This window comes from Magnolia sinica, chromosome 13 (assembly GCF_029962835.1).
Source record: "Magnolia sinica isolate HGM2019 chromosome 13, MsV1, whole genome shotgun sequence".
NCBI classification, from domain to species: Eukaryota; Viridiplantae; Streptophyta; class Magnoliopsida; order Magnoliales; family Magnoliaceae; genus Magnolia; species Magnolia sinica.
The window spans coordinates 36,018,719-36,043,820 of record NC_080585.1 but is presented as its reverse complement, the minus strand read 5'-3'; positions in this window follow the sequence as shown (position 1 = coordinate 36,043,820).

Sequence of the window (25,102 nt, the reverse complement as noted above, 5' to 3'; positions counted from 1 at the left end):
GTTCTGTTCTGTTGTCTTCCGCGGTCATTCCGGTCAAATTCCGGCAACCTTCGCACCGTATTCGGTGTCTGCGCACGATCCTAAGCCAGGTTCCGCGCACCGACGTCGACTTGATCCGAAAGTTGTATCATAGCGACCGCGTCGTCGCCGCGGTTCCAACGCCGTGACTTGCGCACCGAACCGATACCCAAGCAAGAAGATACCGATCAGCGTTTATTCCGAAGAAACACCGCGCGTTACGGATTTCGAGGGAATCTCTACAATTAGTCCCATCAATCAACCATTAAATGCAACCTTATCTCAAGTACAACAACCCATCCCTCTTTCTCCACAAAGTCAACTCTCTCTCTCTTCACCCATCCCTCTTTTACTCACTTTTCAAATAAACCCATGCTTCATTAATTACACCCATCACTCCATCACCTCATATCACTCCCATCTTCTCATTTTCTCTCTCATTTTCTCAAATCTCTCCAAGCAACCAAGCCTCTCACGTCCAACACTTCTCTCCCAAACCACAAGTGTGGTCCACCTTCCATCTTCCATCTACACCCTCCCATCTCTCATCCACACCATTAATCTCCCATCATCCACCATCCAAGGCATAGGCAAGGTGCATTTGAAGCCAAGGGAGCAAGAAGAAGGAAGATAAGGTGGGTGATTTGTCATTTTTTAAAATTTTAGGGCCCACTTGTTGGTGGGGACCCATTTGGATGTATGTGATTTAATCAAGAGGGCCCATAGTGGCGGGGTTCCTCTATCACACCGTATGTCTCTCTCTATCTCTCTCTCTCTCTTTCTTTATAATGGTGTGGATCCCACCAATATGTGTTACATCTACTCCGTCCATTTACATCAGACGGTGTGGCCCGCTCTATTACAGGTGATGATCCACACCATCCACTGTTTGGATGGGTCCAATGCATATTTATATATATATGTATACATATGTATATGTTTATATGTGTATATTTTATATAATATATATATATAATATATGTAATATAATATGTATTTTATATATATAATATAAGATATATTATAAGTATAGGCATATACAGTGGTGGGCCATGTCTACGTGGGACCCACCACAATGATGAGAGTTGTAAATCGTCCAGCGTCCCTGGACGCTGTACGTTGCAAACAGTACCTTATAAAAAAAAAAAAAAGAGAAGGGAGTGGTGGGCCACTCATGCAGGCCCCACCTTGATGTATATGTAAAATCCAAGCCGCCCATGTTGTTCCCCATCTCATTTTAGGCGTTGAGCCGAAAAATGAAGTTGATCCCCTTCCTTGGCGGGCCATACCATAGGAAACAGTGTTCCTACCTTCGGTTTACTCCCTGACGCTCCTATATATCAAAAATAGCCCAATATTGGACTCTATGGGTTTATATCGAGCCACAGGGACCCATGGCTGGAGTGGATGTTGCTAATGTGGGCCCTACCATAGAAAATCTGTAAAAAAACTGGATTTTCAAAAAAAAAAAAAATGAATAGAAGGGAGGCAGCAGCGCCATGCCGTACGGCTGCTGACGGACGGACGAGCTGGGGCTCACGGCCCCAGCTGTGGGCCCCACTTTGATGTGTTTCGTTGATCAACACAGTGCATTTGATGGGTCCCATGGACCACCCGTTCACCCCAAAAATCAGCCATAAACGGAACTCAGGCAGGCCATACCATCTAAAATCATGTGAAGATATGTCTAAAACATATAAAATCGTTGGTGGGGCCTACCTGAGTTTTGGATGCAAGTGAAACTTGATTTGGACCCTTAGAATTGTGGGACACACACAATGAATGGGCTGGATTTGTGAACCACATTTCGGTGGACCCCACATCTGCCCCAAGGTCCAATGACCTCTTCAACAGGTTGGACGTCAAATAAACATTACAGTGGGCTCCCCGCCCACGTGACCGGCCCAACAGGTCAGATGAAAAATAAGCATTACGGTGGGCCCCTTCACCACGTGGCCCTGTAAACAGGTTGTATGAAAATTAAACATTTCAGTGGGCCCTTGGTCCACACGGCCCCATCAACAGGTAGTATGGAAAGTAAATATTGCAATGGGCCCTATCCAAGCCCACGTGACTTTTTGAATAGATTGGATGATAATAAATATTTTGGTGGGCCCTACCCTGGTCCACACGACCTTATGATCAGTGGTTGGAAAATAAACATTATATCGGGCCTTAGGCAGGGTGGAAAACAAGCATTATGGTGGGCCCCACTTATGTATGTATTGTAAACCACACCCTCCATTAGTGTGGGCTTTATCATGATGCATGTGTTTCATCCAACAGTCCAACCGTTTGGAGATAAATTAAGGCCCACTATGGAGGCCCATATTCATGCATTGGTGGTCCTTGTCAAGGCCCACCTTGATTTGTATTAGGGCCCATATCCTGAGGCCCACTGTGATGTATGCAAGGCCCGTGTGACTAGGCCCATGTTGATGCAATTTTGGCCCGTCATTGAGGCCCACCTTGATATGTATCTGTGAGACCCATGTATGAGGCCATTTGATGTATTAGAGGCCCATCGGTTGAGGCCCAATAAGATGTATAAAAGGCCCATTGAAATGAGTGATTCGTGGAAGGCCATCCTTTGGGAGCAATGTTGGTTTGATGTCCACATTCTGAGGATAATGTCGGTTAAATGTCCGCATTATGATTCTCCCTAAGGCCCATTAATAGGCCCATAGCTGTAGTATATAGGCCGTCCAGGCCCATCTTCATTTTGATCAGAGCCCATCACCACATAACATGTTTAGTATAGATCCATGGTTCATGATCATTCGCACCATATGTATGCCTGATGTGAGGAGTGACCGATCATAGCATATGCTTTTTGGGCAGACTGTTTATGGGCTCCCTGATAGGCGGAGTTGCCCCATATAAGTGCATGGTACATACAGGACTGTTGCATGACTGATAATGTGACTCATGCACTTTCATTTGTGTGATTATAGTTACTATATGTCCTAGCGACATCAGGGCCATAGCCTCCACAGATACATCGTGGATGGCAGGATTGGAGACCGAAAATATTCGCTTCTAGCATACGGACACCATAGATGTCCCTGGGTGAAAATCCCTAAACCCGATGGTACCAGAGGATGACTCCAATGTCGAGACCGAGTGGATATATGAGCGCACGAGGGCCGAATACCAGGAGGCCGCGTCTCCCACTGTGTCGTGGTCGGTTGGAAAGGAGTGTGGCCTTACTCGCCCGAGGGTAGGGGGCAATACTAGGCTGAGTTTGACCAGCTCGCGAATGGGTCCGCTATCGACGTGCCGGATAGGTATTGGCAGACTATTGGTCAGGCGGATAGTGAGGTTTCTTACGCTCACTTGGACTGTGCGGCTAGGAGAGCGACAGTGCCATTTGGAGTGTATTGAACCCCGGTGATTATCCAGAATGAGAACTGTACTGATACATGATGAGGTTTGGCATGCTTGAGTTGCATCTCACATCGCATGGCTGCGTTATGGCCGATAGCATTCATATCTTGCACCGCATAGCCTTGATACGGCAGATTGCATTCATGTGCTCATCACCATGATTCCGCATTACTCTGACCTTGTATTTTGAGCACGTTTATATTGTGCACACACTTACACCACCCTCTAAGCTTTCCATAAGCTTATGCACGATTGATGCGTGCAAGTGACGCCAGGACGCAGTCACAGCCCTAGTCTCGCTGTAGTTGGAGCATGCAGCAGAGCTTCTGGAGTTTTGTTTCTTTTGTTGCATTGTATTTTCCCCTTTCTGCCGCATTGTACTCAAAAGTTTTTGATCATAGTGGATTTTGTGGTGGTGTTCTTGTGGTTATTGTTTGTGGGTTATGCTTTTGTTATGCTCATTATGAATCAGACTGATGATTTGAAATCCTCCTTGTAGTATCCCAGGATCGGAACCTGGTGAATGGGTGCCGGGATCCGAAAATGGGGTTCTACGGAGGCTGTCGGCGCCGGATTCGGCGATCGGGAATTTTGTGAGCCCGGTTTCCGAGTTCGAGGCGTGACATTATAGGTTAAGGTTTAGGTTGTATGTTAAGGTTAAGGTTTAGGTTTAGGTTTAGGGATTTGAGAATACATTTAGGTTTTAGTTTTAGGTTTAAGTTTTAGGTTTAGCTTTAGGTTTTAGGTTTAGGTTATAAGTGTAGGTTATAGGTTTATGTTTAGGTTAGTTTATAGGATCTCAAATAACCACCATGGTGGGTCCCAGGAAGGAATCAATGGTCAGAGGCACTGTCCCCACCATGATGTTTAGTTTTAGGTATTAGTTTTAGGTGTGGGTTTAGGTTTGGGATTATATTAGGGTCTGCTCCAACAATTTCGAGCTAATACAAACACGACCTGTCCAAATGGCCAGGCCACTTCAATATTGTGCATAAGAAATGGACAGCTTCATCATAGTCATAACAACGGTTCTCACCTTTCAGGGACCCCCAGTCAACATCCATATAGCTCCGAAGCATATCCGGGTCTGCTCCATCAATTTCGAGCAAATACATAAACACAGTCTGTCCAAATGGTCAGGCCATTCCAATGCTATCCATAGGAAATGGACAGCTTCATCATGGTCATAACAGCGGTTTCCACCTTCCAGGGACTCCCTCTCAATATCCAGATAGCTCCGACGCACATCTGGGTCTCCTCTATCAATTTCGAGCTAATACATTTAAAAACAAGCTAGGCATCTTATTTTTTGTGGATGAGAACCAATCTTCTAGACTATTCATCGGGCAATCCCTACAATAGAATATTCCATCTATACAGCTATTGACCAACAAACGAGATCCAATCTTCCAGACTATTCATCAGGCCATCTACAAAAGAAACAATCCCCATTCTAAAGGAATTCAACATCTATAAAATAAAAAATTACAAATCAGAATACAAAATTCAAAGAAGAAGAAATCACTTGAAATGTATCATAATGCATGAAGAAGAATATTGTGTGCTAATGTCATCTCTTATCTAACTTGTTCATAAGCTCACACAGACATGAATGAAGGGAAAACACAACTATCAGCTTAGATCCATTCATAAGCTCACACAGACATGAATGAAGGGAAAACACAACTAATTATGATACTATTTACATGATTAATGGTTCCATATGGCTGGAACTTCTTCATTCTCGATATGGCTGGAACTTCTCCAATAGAAACTAAAACGATCCCTAAAGATTCGGTTGCATTAAACCTGGTTTTATGAGGATGAGTTTGGCTCTACTTTTTGAAGAGTTTTCAAAAATGATGAAACAATACTCATGTCAGTACGAAGGAGCTCATTCTTTTCTAATAAAACACTGAAAATCCTTCAAATATAACTGGTGCGGATTTTCATTAGACCTCCACCTATATCCTTTGGATTTTCATTAGAGCCTTTAACTCAAGCTAAAGAAATCCTTCACATATAACTGGTGTGGATTAGGTAGCTAGGCCGGCACTACCTTCAATGGAGTGTGGTGGAGATGTGATTGATGGAGGGCTATACTGTCAGAGATTGGTGGGTACCTTTATTTAAAAGCTTTTCGACCTACTACATATGGCATGGACAACTAATCACATCACAGCACCAGGACTAATGAGGGTGGTAAGGCTTACAACATAATAGGTATGACAGAATCATAAGTGTAGTTTTGGACCATGGCCATCCACGGTAACTCAGCTGATGAATGGCTTCCAACTAAACCCTAAATAAAGGCTTTCAGCTATTGGAAACCACCATTGGTTGCATAAAGTGACATGAGGCGCATAAAGTAGATAACAACAATAAAGACTCCATGACAGCAAAACTCAATTTTAAAAGCAACTAATATGGATAACAACTAATAAGTGGTTTTTTCTTTTTTAACACAAACTATACCATCCAAAATTTTCAGTAAAAAACCACATCTAAGGATTATCTTGTCAAAAGATTCCAGCAAATAAAAACTGCACAAAAATATTTCATTTTTTCTTGGCATCCATTAATTCAAAAAACATGACAGCCATCCAATAGTATCTAAACCAGTTGCACATGAAACAATGGATTTTACATATACCTAAAAAGCACATTACAAAGATGTAAGACTGCCCACCAACCTAAGAATCTAGAATGAATGAGTAGAAGTAATTAAGAGATAAAGAGACAACAGTTAAGATATGGTACCAAATGAGGGAATACAGATTCTATAAAGTAGCTTATCTTAACTTACCATCCAAATGCCCCCTTTGTGAGACAGTGCTCACATTGTATGTTGTATTGGGGAAATTGATCATTCTTACAATTTAACACATCCAAACATGGCCTAAGATCGGCAGTACAGAATCCGCTGGATATCCATATCAACAGTACCAGAGCAGAAATTGTACTATCTTGATTGCTCTCCAATGCAATTGCTCTATTGGTATGTTTTTTTATAGGTTTTTAACACATGCATTGAGAATGAAGATGAACGAAAAATGCACCTATAGCCAGGATGCATAGTATATGAATGGACTGGATGAGAAGCTCGGATTATTCTGTTTGCAGTTGTAATTTCCATATCCCTTCTTTGTAGTTGCTACAGAATGCCACTAGCAAAAAGATTGAAATGAGATATGTCAAAACTCATCATAGATTGCTTATGATTCAAAAAAGTCACTTTTGTTGGACAATCATAACTATCCATCCATTGTTCGGGGAAAGGATGGCTACAAGAATAGGGACAAATCATGAATAGGTTGGATCATCTGATCAATGTGATTTTTGAGCCCATAAAAATGTCATCTGGACTTTATAGGTAGTTCATTTTGATTTTTGAACCTGATTTGTTGTAGATAGTGTGGCCCATACCCCACTTAGAAGTAGTCAGGATGATTAGCTTGTGGGTGCATGCATCTGACTTTATGACACCCATAACTAGGTTTTCTGTTGTGATTACATGTAAAATATGCTATACTGTGGTGTTTCTCACCATCTTTATGAGATCCAAACCAATCATAAGGTAGTCTATAGGTTGAATGGGCCATAACCCAAATATATATCACACTGATTTAACAATCCTAACCATTCTATTATAAAACTTCTATGGAAAGAAATTACATGGTTATAAGAAGTGTCAAACAAAGTTAATTTGACCATTTCAATTTTTCCAAGCCAAGGGTTGGAATTGTCCAATCAGTCTGAATTTTGGGATATGAACCATCTAAGGTAGGCCAGCCTACCTGATGAGAGTTCGGATCTCAAAAAGGTTTGCCACATGCTATACAAAACATGCGGATCAATCAGAATGTGAGAGATCAATTAGGAAATTTAAGTTCATTAAAAGGCTGGAGCATGACACAGCATATTCATCATTTCAAAGTCTCATTTTTAATACCTTTGCAATATCAAGCACATGTTGGCCAAGTACAGGATGCTTCCACTGCTCCCAATGGTGCAACATACCTAACTCTTGGATTTGACTGATTCTTAGGATCCTTGGTGAAAATGTGACTGCACCTGGGTAGGGTGGATCTAATGATTTTTTTTCCTACACAGCTCCCCGGCAATGCAAGCAACTTTTTTGGTGTGCCTACACAAGTCAGCTAGCGAATTCCTATAAAATCTCAATATTATCCAAACAAATCATACTCTAATAGGTCACTATCCCTGAAATGCAAATCCATTAATCAATATTGAAAAATGAAAGATATAAACACATCACCTTTACAACCTCAAATCCGATCCCAAAAATAAACAAAACCCATTCTCAAACCCAGATTAAAATGGAAAACCTAAATCAAATGTATGAATGTTCCCCCCCCAAACCAATCCCAAAAATCATCCAACATAATAAAAAAAACGAAAAACCCACATCGAATCCACAGATCAAATCAGAGCAATTCCACACCAAATCTAACAAAATGAGCAACACCTGGTTGAGTTTTCCTACAGATCAAACAAGAGATCCAATCAATCACCAAACATCATGAGCTATTTAAACAAACAAGCAAACACCCAATCGAAAATCTCCATCAAAGCATTGGAACCAGACCCGATTAGACTAGTTACATCTTATACAATTCACATAAGCAATCAAAAGAAAACCCGTCTCAGATTTCAGTCAAAGAAGACAAATAGAAATAAGGAAAACAAACGTGAGGGAAAGTCTCGCTCTAAGCCCATATGCTTCCATCGTGTCCAATGATTGCCGCGGCCGTGAGAAATAGCTCTACCTATACAAAGATCTTCTTCTCCTTCTCCTTCTTATTCTCCTTCTTTCGATGACAGGGGGTTTTAAAGATTGAGAGATGGGTTTTGGGATGTCCGCTGCGCGCGGGAGAAAAGGGCGGACTGAGATGGAGAGGCTGAGCGCGTGAGGGAGAGCATGAGATAAAGAGAGGGCGGCGGAGATGGAGAGGTTGAGTGAGAGAGAGAGAGAGAGAGAGAGAGAGAGAGAGAGAGAGATTGAGAGATGGGTTTTGGAAGGTTTGCTGCGTGCGGGAGAAAAGGGCGAACTGATTTTGATTTGGGAGGGCACGTTTCGTTTTGGGAGGGGCGCCTGACGGACACGCGAGAGAGAGAGAGGGGATGGAGAGGATTAAAGAGAGAGAGACGGTCGAGAGAACGCTGACGCTCCTCGAGCTCCAAGTTGTATGAACGGTTTAAAGGATATCAAAGTTAAATGGGCCCCACTGTGATGCGTGTCGACCATCAACACCGTACATTTGATGGGCCCCATTTAAATTATGGGATATCCCAAAAATCAGTCGTATACAGAACTTAGGTGGGCCATACCATCTAAAATCATGTGAAGAAATGCCTAAAACATAGAAAAGCACTTGGTGGGGCCCACTTAAAATTTTGATGCATATGAAACTAGGCCTGACTCCTCATCCAAGTGGGACACACATAATGGATGGGTTGGATTTGTGAACCACATCTCGGTGGGCCCAATAAATGATTATGAATATTTTAATGGAGGGTAACCCCTCTCAACTTTTGTATGTGGTGTGGCCCAAAAAAGTCACGGATTGACTTGATTTTTAAGCCCCAGGCCTACCATGGAATGGTGCATCTGACTGATGGGGTATATGTTCGACACCCATCACGGTGGGGCCCACACAGTTCGATCGTATGAGAAGTTCCCATAAGCTGGACAGTATGGAACCTTTTCCCATATATATATATATATATATATATATATATATATATATATATATATATATAGAGAGAGAGAGAGAGAGAGAGAGAGAGAGAGAGAGTCATGCTCCCCTGTGCACTTATGCACGTGCGCACCTTTGCACATGTGTCATGGGTTTCTAATCTGAACGGTCCATGTGATGCGGAATTCCATGAAACCCCATGTGACAAATTTTCACCTTGATCTAAAATTATGTTGGGCCATAGCAAAGAGAAATGCAAATCAAAGGAGGAAAATGTTTTCATTTTTCATGGGCCATCAAAGTTTTAGATCAAAGTAAAACTTGGGGCTGGGGGGTTTCACAAGGTGCTGCTTCACATGAATGGTTCAGATTTTGGATCCACATCACGTAGGATGGGTTCTCAAAAAAGTTCGTACGTGGTACGTACGAACTAGTTCGCAGGTGAGCGTTTCCGTGTATATATAATAAATTATAAAATTATTATATATCCATCATTAAAATCCTCTTAAGGCCCACTGTACTATGTATTTGACATCCAATATGTTGATTAGGTCATACAGGGCTAGATGAAGGGGAAAAACAAAAATCAGTTTGATCCAAAACTTTTATGGCCTCGAAATGTTTTTTAATGGTTGACGCTCATTCAACACTGTTTCCTGGAATGTGGTCTACTTAAGATTTAGATATATCTCATTTTTGGTCTCATACCGTAAGATGATCTTTAAAAATAGATAAACGACATGGATTAAACACATACATCATGGTAGGGCTCACAGACATTAACTACCAACCATTGGATGGTGTCAGGGAGAGTAGCCAATTCGTTCCCCTTATTTGTGGTGTGGTCCATTTAATCATTAGATATGATTCATAATCATATATTGGGCCTACCTAAATGAGTGTCCCACTTGGATGAGGGGTCAGACCAAGCTTCGACTGCATCCAAAACTCATGTGGGCCCCACCAAGTGCTTTTATATTTTTTAGGATGTCTTCACATAGTTTTAGATGGTATGGCCCACTTAAGTTTCGTATACAGATGATTTTTGAGATATCTCACAACCTAAAGGAGACACATCAAATCTACAGTGTTGATGTTTGACACACATCATGATGGGCCCCACAAAACTTACTAATATCAATTCTTAGGTTCTCATAAGGTCAGTAAGTTCGGTCACAATTTTGACCAGAATATTTGGCCCATTTTCTGACGCACATTTGGGTCTGCTCCATCAATTTCGAGCAAATACATAAACACAGCCTGTCCAAATGGTCAGGCCACTCCAATGTTGTCTATAGGAAATGTACAGCTTCATCATGGTCATAACAGCGGTTCGCACCTTCCAAGGACTCCCGCTCAACATCTGGATAGCTTCGACGCATATCCGGGTCTGCTCCATCAATTTCGAGCTAATACATTTAAAAACAACATAAAAGGTAAGTAAAGCAAGAAACATCTATATGAAGAAACACTATTTCCGTTTAGTAACAATAGCTCTATTACCATAATCATAGGAGAAACAAAGAAATCAATCGATTACATAAGGAGAAACTGTCCCAAAATCAAGTGTTAATCCTCTTCAGCAATACACACACACACACACACACACACACACACATATGGTGTCAATTTTGTGAAGCATTATGATTATGTCTTTAGTTTATATAAATGGTACCATCAATTTCTAGAAATAATTCAAGCATTATATGCTTATACACAAACTAAACAATATGCAAGCCAATAAGACACCCTTACCAAAATTCATATAGGTAAAACAATGCTGACTTCTAATTCATAGAGAGGTAACCAACAATTTTATAGAGAGGTCTCCCAGATAAATCCTAAAATAATCAATTTGACAGAAATGAAATAAATGACTCAACACAAAAGCATGGGCATGTAACCAATGAATAAGTGACAAAATGATAAAGAGGCCCAAATAAATAAATTTTTTTAAAAAAAGGTGTTAATAGAATGATTGTAATATGAGGTGATGGCGAGCCCAAAATATCATTTAGTTCCACAAGCATGAAGCGTTAGAAAAGAACACTCCCACAACAACGTAAGAATGTGAATTAGGATGGCTGAAAGAGAACTACTAATAAATAAATACATAAATAAATAAAACTACTAATTAAAATTTTCAACAAATTGATTAAATAGAGCTTCTTCAAGAGTGACAAGGTCCTTTGCATGCCTTGTAGATCATTATGTAAACTGTGGCCTACTAAAATAGTCCCATGTGATGCAGTATGTGAGAGAGACATGAACCGAAGACCAACCACAAACATTCCCTTATTAAATTTCCATCTGTATACCTGAATCTTCATTACTTCACTAGTGCTTTCATCGTAAAATAGCGAATACATGCAAACCCAATCAATTGATAGAAAAACAACCAACACCCAAAAATACCTTCATAAGTAGAACCTTGGGAGAACTCCCAACTCCCCATATAAAGAACTCAAATATAGAAGAGCAACAATATATGATTATGAATGTTTTAAGGAAACCTCTCTCCATTATATTATGTGGTGTGGTCCACCCAAGTCACGGATTGACTTTATTTTTAAGCTCTTGGCCCACCTAAGTCATGGATTGACTTTCTCCATATCGTTCAACGCTTTTGTCGGATCATTTTAAGATATTAACCAAAAAATGGGGCGAGTCCAAAGCTTAAGTGGACTATAAAGTAGGGACTGAACGTCCACTATTAAAAATAACATTCATAGAAGTTTTGGATCAAGCTGATGTTTGTGTTTTCTCTTCATTTATATCTTTTTGATATTATGGACATGTTGGATATCAAATAAACATCATTGTGGGCCCAAGGAAGGTATCAACGGTGGAAATCATTATTCCATATTGTTTCGCGTGGTATGATACACTTGAGTTTTGGATATACCGTAAATTTGGGATCAACCCACACTGTTCATCCATTTTTTAAGATAATTTTAGAGAATTATCCAAAAAATGAATCATTTCCAAAGATTAAATGGACCACATCACAAATAAGGGGAACGGATTGGCTATTCCCCATGACACCATCCAATGGCTGGTGGTTGGTGCTCTGTGAGCCCTACCATGATGTATGTGTTTAATCCATGTTGTCTATATATTTTTAAAGATCATCTTATGGTATGAGACCAAAAATGAGATATATCCAAATCTTAAGTGGACCACATTCCAGGAAAATAATGTTGAATAAGCGTCAACCATTAAAAAATATTTTGGGGCCATAAAAGTTTGGATCAAACTAATTTTTGTTTTTCCCCTTCATCCGCCCCGTATGACCTAATCAACATATTGGATGTCAAATAAACAGTATAGTGGGCCTTAGGAGGATTTTAATGATGGATATATAATAATTTTATATATATATATATATATATATATATATATATATATATATATTTATGTATGTATGTATGTATGTATGTATGTATGTATGTATGTATGTATGTATGTATGTATGTATGTATGTTAATAGGAACCATACGGTCAAGCTCATGGGAACTTCTAATACTGTCGAGCTATGTGGCCCACAAAATGATGTGTGTCGAACATCAACCCCATCAGATGCACCATTCCATGGTGGGCCTGGGGTTTAAAAATCAAGTCAATCCGTGACTTTTTGGGCCACTCCACATACAAAAGTTGAGAGGGGTTACCCTCCATTAAAATATTCATAATCATTTGTTGGGCCCACCGAGATGTGGTTCACAAATCCAGCCGATCCATTATGTGTGTCCCACTTAGATGAGGAGTCAGACCAAGTTTCATATGCATCAAAATTTCAAGTGGGCCCCACCAAGTGCTTTTATATGTTTTAGGCATTTCTTGACATGATTTTAAATGTTATGGTCCACCTAAGTTCCGTATACGGCTGATTTTTGGGATATCCCATAATTTAAATGGGGCCCATCAAATGCACGGTGTTGATGGTTGACACGCATCACAGTGGGGCCCATTTAACTTTGATATCCTTTAAACCGTTCATACAACTCGGAGCTCGAGGAGCATTAGTGCTCTCTCGACCCCCTCTCTCTCTCATCCTCTCCATCCTCTCTCTCTCTCTCTCTCTCTCTCTCTCTCTCTCTCTCTCTCTCTATTTGATCTAAAAAAGGGAGGGAGCCGAAACAACACCCTCCCTACCCACGCTCGCCCTTCTTTCTCTCTCTGAGCTCGGTTGAAGACTTAATCATGAATGCAAGGAATCTCTCTCTTTCAATCTCTCTCAATCTTAATGTTGATTTAGGAATTTGTGGATTCCCAATTTGATGTGGACCCCCATTTAGGGATTTGGGGATTTTATGGCTTATAGATTTGAATGTGGACCCTGAATTGGGAATTTTTTTATATTACAAATTAGGGATTCGAGGAATTTGAATGTCGACCATGATGTTTATATGTCATCCAAATAGTTCGTGTGCTGACACATGTGCTGAGAAATTAATCTCTATAGATTGAGGATAAGAGATCTGGCTGAGGACTTCCCTTTGTTTTTAGCTGCTTTCATCAGTCGTCCTCTTTTTCTCTGTGTCATTCTTTTTTCATTATTTTGCTTCAGCTGTGTTCTGCTAGGTCTGTTGTATCTTTAGTTCCTTGCTTTTTAATAATACTTTCTTGCCTTTCAATAAATACAAAAAAAGGAAAAAAAAAAAAGAAAAAAAAAGAGGTGAATTTTGTCAAAACATAGGAAATCTTCCAAGGATCAAATAAAACTTTTTGGTGCACAAAATGTTTTGCCTTTGGGGTTTCACTATTCAATACCAACAACCACTTGTAAAAAAAAAAAAGAAGTCTGAGTTGGTGATCCCTTGAAACTCTGGCTACACAGGAGTCCACCTTATGAGGTGACTTTTAATCCTCTCCACTACCTCCTTTAGAGATTTTTCCTTGTCCTCAAATATCCCTCTATTTCTTTCTTTCTAAACTTCACAACACAATGCGAACATCAGTATTCTCCAGAACCCTAGTTGGTCTGTAAACTCATTTCCATGTGTACGTGATAGTTGTTTTTTCCCTTCCACCCTTCTACTCTTCGGAAATGTGAAAGACTCTGGCTCATCTTCCCACTAAGGTTCTTCCCAAAAAATTATCCTTATTCTTCACAGCCGCCCATGCCTAATCCCTTTCTTAAACCCATCAACCGACCCTCTAGAACCACCAAATGCCTTATCACTTTTCTCAACCCCATAAGATTGGAATTTGTTTTTTATCGCTTTAAATGTTACAATCTACATTTTTGAGGCATTCGTCACATGGATTAATGCATTAACAAGAGCACTTATTGAAAGTTTATGGAGCTTAATTTTCAATATTAGTATCCTTAGTTCTATATTTGTTTGATTAACTGCACATAGTAAAATCCCATTGATTTTCTCTATGTAAGAGAACTGTGATTCTCACATGTTTACTTCTAGCCTCATTTCTCGGGCACAAAAGACTATCCATGGATTGGCAGATGATATAGGATGACTACAACATGCTCCAGGAATGCCACCAGTTGAAGATGGAACTAAAAGATTCATGGAATTGCTTGAAAGCATAAGGTATAGTTGCACCATCATGGCAACTTTGTGGAGTAAAAAGAAATTATTTCTAACGTGATCTGCCTAACTAATTTCTTCTTCTATCTGTGACTTTTTTCTTCATATGACAGAAATGGTGAACACAAGTTGCCAAATTCGATGATCTATTTGTTGGTTCCAGGTAACAATTACAAGTCTTTCCTATTAGCCATGTTAACCAATTTTGGACAACTTTTCATATAAAGTTCGTACGTGGTACGTACGAACTAGTTCGCAGGTGAGCGTTTCCGTGTATATATAATAAATTATAAAATTATTATATATCCATCATTAAAATCCTCTTAAGGCCCACTGTACTATGTATTTGACATCCAATATGTTGATTAGGTCATACAGGGCTAGATGAAGGGGAAAAACAAAAATCAGTTTGATCCAAAACTTTTATGGCCTCGAAATGTTTTTTAATGGTTGACGCTCATTCAACACTGTTTCCTGGAATGTGGTCTACTTAAGATTTAGATATATCTCATTTTTGGTCTCATACCGTAAGATGATCTTTAAAAATAGATAGACGACATGGATTAAACACATACATCATGGTAGGGCTCACAGACATTAACTACCAACCATTGGATGGTGTCAGGGAGAGTAGCCAATTCGTTCCCCTTATTTGTGGTGTGGTCCATTTAATCATTAGATATGATTCATAATCATATATTGGGCCTACCTAAATGAGTGTCCCACTTGGATGAGGGGTCAGACCAAGCTTCGACTGCATCCAAAACTCATGTGGGCCCCACCAAGTGCTTTTATATTTTTTAGGATGTCTTCACATAGTTTTAGATGGTATGGCCCACTTAAGTTTCGTATACAGATGATTTTTGAGATATCTCACAACCTAAAGGAGACACATCAAATCTACAGTGTTGATGTTTGACACACATCATGATGGGCCCCACAAAACTTACTAATATCAATTCTTAGGTTCTCATAAGGTCAGTAAGTTCGGTCACAATTTTGACCAGAATATTTGGCCCATTTTCTGACGCACATTTGGGTCTGCTCCATCAATTTCGAGCAAATACATAAACACAGCCTGTCCAAATGGTCAGGCCACTCCAATGTTGTCTATAGGAAATGTACAGCTTCATCATGGTCATAACAGCGGTTCGCACCTTCCAAGGACTCCCGCTCAACATCTGGATAGCTTCGACGCATATCCGGGTCTGCTCCATCAATTTCGAGCTAATACATTTAAAAACAACATAAAAGGTAAGTAAAGCAAGAAACATCTATATGAAGAAACACTATTTCCGTTTAGTAACAATAGCTCTATTACCATAATCATAGGAGAAACAAAGAAATCAATCGATTACATAAGGAGAAACTGTCCCAAAATCAAGTGTTAATCCTCTTCAGCAATACACACACACACACACACACACACACACACATATGGTGTCAATTTTGTGAAGCATTATGATTATGTCTTTAGTTTATATAAATGGTACCATCAATTTCTAGAAATAATTCAAGCATTATATGCTTATACACAAACTAAACAATATGCAAGCCAATAAGACACCCTTACCAAAATTCATATAGGTAAAACAATGCTGACTTCTAATTCATAGAGAGGTAACCAACAATTTTATATAGAGGTCTCCCAGATAAATCCTAAAATAATCAATTTGACAGAAATGAAATAAATGACTCAACACAAAAGCATGGGCATGTAACCAATGAATAAGTGACAAAATGATAAAGAGGCCCAAATAAATAAATTTTTTTAAAAAAAGGTGTTAATAGAATGATTGTAATATGAGGTGATGGCGAGCCCAAAATATCATTTAGTTCCACAAGCATGAAGCGTTAGAAAAGAACACTCCCACAACAACGTAAGAATGTGAATTAGGATGGCTGAAAGAGAACTACTAATAAATAAATACATAAATAAATAAAACTACTAATTAAAATTTTCAACAAATTGATTAAATAGAGCTTCTTCAAGAGTGACAAGGTCCTTTGCATGCCTTGTAGATCATTATGTAAACTGTGGCCTACTAAAATAGTCCCATGTGATGCAGTATGTGAGAGAGACATGAACCGAAGACCAACCACAAACATTCCCTTATTAAATTTCCATCTGTATACCTGAATCTTCATTACTTCACTAGTGCTTTCATCGTAAAATAGCGAATACATGCAAACCCAATCAATTGATAGAAAAACAACCAACACCCAAAAATACCTTCATAAGTAGAACCTTGGGAGAACTCCCAACTCCCCATATAAAGAACTTAAATATAGAAGAGCAATAATATATGATTATGAATGTTTTAAGGAAACCCCTCTCCATTATATTATGTGGTGTGGCCCACCCAAGTCATGGATTGACTTTATTTTTAAGCTCTTGGCCCACCTAAGTCATGGATTGACTTTCTCCATACCGTTGAATGCTTTTCTCGGATCATTTTAAAATATTAACTAAAAAATGGGGCGGGTCCAAAGCTTAAGAGGACTACAAAGTAGGGACTGAACATCCACTATTAAAAATAACATTCATAGAAGTTTTGGATCAAGCTGATGTTTGTGTTTTCTCTTCATTTATATCTTTTTGATATTATGAACATGTTGGATGTCAAATAAACGCTATTGTGGGCCCAAGGAAGGTATCAACGGTGGAAATGATCATGCTACACTGTTTCGTGTGGCATGGTACACTTGAGTTTTGGATTTACCAAAAATTTGGGATCAACCCACACTATTCATCCATTTTTTGAGATAATTTTAGAGAATTATCAAAAAAATGAATCATATCCAAAGATTAAATGGACCACACCACAAATAAGGGGAACAGATTGGCTACTCCCCTTGACACCATCCAATGGCTGGTGGTTGGTGCTCTGTGAGCCCTACCATGATGTATGTGTTTAATCCATGTCGTCTATCTATTTTTAAAGATCATCTTATGGTATGAGACTAAAAATGAGATATATCCAAATCTTATGTGGACCACATTCCAGGAAACAGTGTTGAATAAGCGTCAACCATTAAAAAATATTTTGGGCCCATAAAAGTTTCGGATCAAACTAATTTTTGTTTTTCCCCTTCATCTGACCCTGTATGACCTAATCAACATATTGGATGTCAAATAAACAGTACAGTGGGCCTTAGGAGGATTTTAATGATGGATATATAATAATTTTATAATTTATTTTATATATATATATATATATGTATGTATGTATGTATGTATGTATGTATGTATGTATGTATGGGAAAAGGTTCCATACGGTCAAGCTCATGGGAACTTCTCATACGGTCGAGCTATGTGGCCCCCACCATGATGGGTGTCGAACATCAACCCCATCAGTCAGATGTACCATTCCATGGTGGGCTAGGGTTTAAAAATCAAGTCAATCCGTGACTTTTTTGGGCCACACCACATACAAAAGTTGAGAGGGGTTACCCTCCATTAAAATATTCATAATCATTTGTTGGGCCCACCGAGATGTGGTTCACAAATCCAGCCGATCCATTATGTGTGTCCCACTTAGATGAGGAGTCAGACCAAGTTTCATATGCATCAAAATTTCAAGTGGGCCCCACCAAGTGCTTTTATATGTTTTAGGCATTTCTTGACATGATTTTAAATGTTATGGTCCACCTAAGTTCCGTATACGGCTGATTTTTGGGATATCCCATAATTTAAATGGGGCCCATCAAATGCACGGTGTTGATGGTTGACACGCATCACAGTGGGGCCCATTTAACTTTGATATCCTTTAAACCGTTCATACAACTCGGAGCTCGAGGAGCATTAGTGCTCTCTCGACCCCCTCTCTCTCTCATCCTCTCCATCCTCTCTCTCTCTCTCTCTCTCTCTCTCTCTCTCTCTCTCTCTCTCTCTCTATTTGATCTAAAAAAGGGAGGGAGCCGAAACAACACCCTCCCTACCCACGCTCGCCCTTCTTTCTCTCTCTGAGCTCGGTTGAAGACTTAATCATGAATGCAAGGAATCTCTCTCTTTCAATCTCTCTCAATCTTAATGTTGATTTAGGAATTTGTGGATTCCCAATTTGATGTGGACCCCCATTTAGGGATTTGGGGATTTTATGGCTTATAGATTTGAATGTGGACCCTGAATTGGGAATTTTTTTATATTACAAATTAGGGATTCGAGGAATTTGAATGTCGACCATGATGTTTATATGTCATCCAAATAGTTCGTGTGCTGACACATGTGCTGAGAAATTAATCTCTATAGATTGAGGATAAGAGATCTGGCTGAGGACTTCCCTTTGTTTTTAGCTGCTTTCATCAGTCGTCCTCTTTTTCTCTGTGTCATTCTTTTTTCATTATTTTGCTTCAGCTGTGTTCTGCTAGGTCTGTTGTATCTTTAGTTCCTTGCTTTTTAATAATACTTTCTTGCCTTTCAATAAATACAAAAAAAGGAAAAAAAAAAAAGAAAAAAAAAGAGGTGAATTTTGTCAAAACATAGGAAATCTTCCAAGGATCAAATAAAACTTTTTGGTGCACAAAATGTTTTGCCTTTGGGGTTTCACTATTCAATACCAACAACCACTTGTAAAAAAAAAAAAGAAGTCTGAGTTGGTGATCCCTTGAAACTCTGGCTACACAGGAGTCCACCTTATGAGGTGACTTTTAATCCTCTCCACTACCTCCTTTAGAGATTTTTCCTTGTCCTCAAATATCCCTCTATTTCTTTCTTTCTAAACTTCACAACACAATGCGAACATCAGTATTCTCCAGAACCCTAGTTGGTCTGTAAACTCATTTCCATGTGTACGTGATAGTTGTTTTTTCCCTTCCACCCTTCTACTCTTCGGAAATGTGAAAGACTCTGGCTCATCTTCCCACTAAGGTTCTTCCCAAAAAATTATCCTTATTCTTCACAGCCGCCCATGCCTAATCCCTTTCTTAAACCCATCAACCGACCCTCTAGAACCACCAAATGCCTTATCACTTTTCTCAACCCCATAAGATTGGAATTTGTTTTTTATCGCTTTAAATGTTACAATCTACATTTTTGAGGCATTCGTCACATGGATTAATGCATTAACAAGAGCACTTATTGAAAGTTTATGGAGCTTAATTTTCAATATTAGTATCCTTAGTTCTATATTTGTTTGATTAACTGCACATAGTAAAATCCCATTGATTTTCTCTATGTAAGAGAACTGTGATTCTCACATGTTTACTTCTAGCCTCATTTCTCGGGCACAAAAGACTATCCATGGATTGGCAGATGATATAGGATGACTACAACATGCTCCAGGAATGCCACCAGTTGAAGATGGAACTAAAAGATTCATGGAATTGCTTGAAGGCATAAGGTATAGTTGCACCATCATGGCAACTTTGTGGAGTAAAAAGAAATTATTTCTAACGTGATCTGCCTAACTAATTTCTTCTTCTATCTGTGACTTTTTTCTTCATATGACAGAAATGGTGAACACAAGTTGCCAAATTCGATGATCTATTTGTTGGTTCCAGGTAACAATTACAAGTCTTTCCTATTAGCCATGTTAACCAATTTTGGACAACTTTTCATATATAACTTAGATATGGTTTTGCATACTATGATCCATTGTTGTTTGGTTCGTCGGGTCTTTTTAGCAACCATGGTCCACTTTATTTTGTCAAAACAAAAACGTTCTTCTCGAAGATGGGTCTTGCTTGTCATGTTGCCAAGATTCATAGTGAGGTATTTTTTTCCTGGGGTATGGTACTAGTACCATAAGCTACGGTGGCACTGGGTAGATGTTGGGCCCATGTGATGCATGCATAGAATCCAACCCATCCATCACATGTGTCAGCACATCCTCATAAAACCAGGTTTAATACAACCGAATCTTTAGGGATCGTTTTAGTTTCTATTGGAGAAGTTCCAGCCATATGGAGAATGAAGAAGTTCCATCCATATGGAACCATTAATCATGCAAACAGTATCATAATTAGTTGTGTTTTCCCTTCATTCATGTCTTTGCGAGCTTATGAATGGATCTAAGCTGATAGTCGTGTTTTCCCTTCATTCATGTCTATGTGAGCTAATGAACAAGTTAGATAAGAGATGACATTAGCACACAGAAATATTAAAACAAGTTTCAGCCATATGGAACCATTAATCATGCATTATGATACATTTCAATTGATTTCTTCTTCTTCTTTGAATTTTGTATTCTAAGTTGTAATTTTTTATTTTATAGATATTGAATTCCTGTAAAATGTGGATTGCCTGATGAATAGTCTGGAAGATTGGATCTTATTTATTGGTCAATAACTGTATAGATGGAACATTCCATTGTAGGGACTACCTGATGAATAGTTTGGAAGATTAGTTCTCATTCACAAAAAAATAGATGCCTAGCTTATTTTTAAATGTATTAGTTCAAAATTGATGGAGCAGACCCGGATGTGCGTCGGAGCTATCCGGATGTTGAGCGGGGTCCCTGAAAGGTGAGAACTGCTGTTATGACCATGATGAAGATGTCCATTTCCTATGGATAGCATTGGAGTGGCCTGGCCATTTGGACAGGCCATGTTTATGTATTTGCTTGAAATTGATGGAGCGGACCCGGATGTGCGTCGAAGTTATCCGGATGTTAAGCGGGAGTCCCTAAAAGGTGAGAACCGTTGTTATGACCATGATAAAGCTGTCAATTTCCTATGAATAGCATTGGAGTAGCCTGGCCATATGGACAGGCTGTGTTTATGTATTAGCTCGAAATTGTTGGAGCAGACCTTAGTATAACCCCAAACCTAAACCAACACCTAAAACTAAACATCATGGTGGAGCCAATGCCCCCGACCATTGATTCCTTCCTGGGACCCACCATGGTGGTTATTTGAGATCCAACCTGTTGGTAAGTTCACATAGACCTAGACCTGAAGAAGGAATAACACAAATATCAGCTTGATCGAAAACTTTTCTACTTGAGCTTTAGATTTACCCCAAAACCTAAACCTAAACTTAAACCTATTCTCAAATCCCAAAACCTATAACCAAAACCTAAACCTTAACCTAAACCTAAACCTATAACCTTAACCTAAACCAAAACCTATAACCTAAACTTGTAACCTTAACCTAAACGTAAAACCTAAACCTATAACCTTAACCTAAACCTAAAACCTAAACCTAAACCTAAAACCTAAAACCTAAATGTATTCTCAAGTCCCTAAACCTAAACCTACACCTAATCCTAATATCAACTCCTTAACCTAAACCTAAACTTGAAAACCTAAATCTAAACCCGAACCCGAACCCGATTTCCTAAACCTAAACCTTAACCTATTCTCAATTCCCTAAACCTTAACCTACAACCTAACCTAAACCTAAACATAAACCTATAACATATACTTATAAACCTAAACCTATAACATAAACCTGTAACCTTAACCTAAACATAAAACCTAAACCTAAATCTATAATCTAAATGTATTCTCAAGTCCCTAAACCTAAACCTAAACCTAAACCTATAACCTAAACCTGTAACCTTAACCTAAACGAAAAACCTAAACCTAAAACCTTAACCTAAACCTATAACCTAAACTTAAACCTAAAACCTAAATGTATTCTCAAATCCCTAAACCTAAACCAACACCTAATCCTAATCTCAACTCCTTAACCTAAACCTAAACTTGAAAACCTAAACCCGAACCCGAACCCGATTTCCTAAACCTAAACCTTTACCTATTCTCAATTCCCCTAACCTAAACCTAAACCTATAACCTAAACCTGTAACCTTAACCTAAATATAAAAGCTAAACCTAAATGTATTTTCAAATCCCTAAACCTAAACCTATAACCTAAACCTGTAACCTTAACCTAAATGTAAAACATAAACCTAAACTTATAACCTAAATGTATTCTCAAATCCCTAAACCTAAACCTATAACCTACAATATTAACATAAACCTATAACCTAAATCTATAACGTACAACATTAACCTAAACCTATACTTATAACCTAAACCTATTCTCAAATCCCAAAACCTATAACCTAATCCTAAACCTAAACCTATAACTTAAGCTTAAACCCTAACATATAACCTAAACTTTAACCTATAACTTATAACCTAAACTTAATTCCCTAAACCTTAACCTATAACCTAACCTAAACCTACACTTATAACCTAAACCTAAACCTGTAACCTTAACCTAAACGTAAAACCTAAACCTAAATGTATTCTCAAGTCCCTAAACCTAAACCTACACCTAATTCTAATCTCAACTCTTTAACTTAGACCTAAACTTGAAAACCCAAACCTAAACCCGAACCCGAACCCGATTTCCTAAACCTAAACCTTAACCTATTCCCAATTCCCTAAACCTTAACCTATAACCTAACCTAAACCTAAACCTATAATCTACACTTATAACCTAAACCTAAACCTATAACGTTAACCTAAACGTAAAACCTAAACCTAAACCTAAAATCTAAATGTATTCTGAAATCCCTAAACTTAAACCTATAACCTACAACATTAACATAAACTTATAACTTAAACCTATACTTATAACCTAAACCTATTCTCAAATCTCAAAACCTATAACGTAAACCTAAACCTAAACCTAAACCTATAACCTAAACCTAAACCTTAACCTATAACCTATAACCTAAACTCAGTTCCCTAAACCTTAACCTATAACCAAACCTAAACCTAAACCTATAACCTACACTTATAACCTAAACCTAAACCTAAGCCTAAACCTATAACCTTAACCTAAACGTAAAACCTAAATCTAAACCTAAAACCAAAATATATTCTCAAATCCATAAACCTAAACCTAAACCTAAACCTAAACCTATAACCTACAACATTAACATAAACTTATAACTTAAACCTATAACCTACAACATTAACCTAAACCTATACTTATAACCTAAACCTATTCTCAAATCCTAAAACCTAAACCTGAACCTTAACCTAAACCTAAACCTATAACCTAAACCTAAACCTTAACCTATAACCTAAACCTTAACCAAAATGTTCTCTCTCTTTTCATTTGTTTTTTTCCATAGGATTGTTTATTTTGTGGTGTCTGCTCAAATATACGTACAATATTTTATCATGTTAATATAATTATTAGTAGCCTAATCTCACTAATAATAATTTCTACCTGATGAGAAATCACCAAGTACCATTAGGCTCATCCTAAAAGATAAATCAACATTTTCTTTCTTTCTTTTTCTTTTAACACACACTCACAGACCAGAGTCGCATACAGCCACAATGGGTATTTGAACTCATGACCTTGTATTGAAACTATTTTGAATCTACCATGAACGTATGAATAAGGACCTAGGTGTGTGTGCACAGTCGGCAATGTGTTCACCACAATGAATTTTGTGAGCCCCACTAGGAAATAGGCTATGAATAATTTTTTGTATTTTATTTATGATGTTAAACTTATATGTATTTATGCGTGGATGAATGTGATGTGGATAAGATTGTTTCTGTTTGGATGGATGTAGTTTATGTTTGGATGGATTTACGTAGCTTGGGTTTAAATGGATGTGAATGTGAATAAGATAAAATATATTATATAACAAGTGTATATCATGATGAAATATAATGCAACAGGTGTATATCAGGAATTTTGTGCTGGAATATTGTGTGTGTGTGAGAGAGAGAGAGAGAGAGAGAGAGAGATTTTTACCTACGAAATATTTCGTAGGTAAAAGTCTCATAAAAAAAGTCAATTTTCTAAGTAAAAAAGATAATATTTTTACCGACGAAAATTTTCGTCGATACAAACATTATTCCCGACAGTTTTAGTTCGTCAGTAAAACTCCGGGCGAAAAGTCTTAAAGTGACAAATATAACACTTTTACCGACGAAAATTTTCGTCAATAAAAGTGGTTTTGCGCTTTTTACCGACGAAACTTCTCATCGGTAAAAATCTTACCGCAAAAATTGTGAAAAATATAACATTTTTACGGACAAAAATTTCATTGGTAAAAACATTATTCCCGACAGTTTTAGTTCGTCAAAAGTTTCCAAGTGAAAATATAACACTTTCACCGATGAAATTTTTCGTCGGTAAAAGTTGTTTTATGATTTTTACCAACGAAAATGTTCACCAGTAAAAGTCCTACCTCGAATTTTTCATAATAGCGCCAAAATTTTGAATTTTTTTTTTCAAAAATTCAAAACAACTACTGACGAAGATTTTTGTCGGTAAAAAGCACTTTTACCTACGAAGTTCAAATTTCGTCGGTAAAACTAAAATTTTCAAAATGTTTTTTTCCAAAAATTCAAAACATCTTTTAGCGAATAATTTTTCGTAGGTAAAAAGCACTTTTACCTATGAAATTCAAATTTCGTCGGTAAAACTAAATTTTTACCAACGAAAATTATTTTCGTCGGTAAAAGTCCTTTTTACCGATAAAAATAATTTTCGTCGGTGAAAAT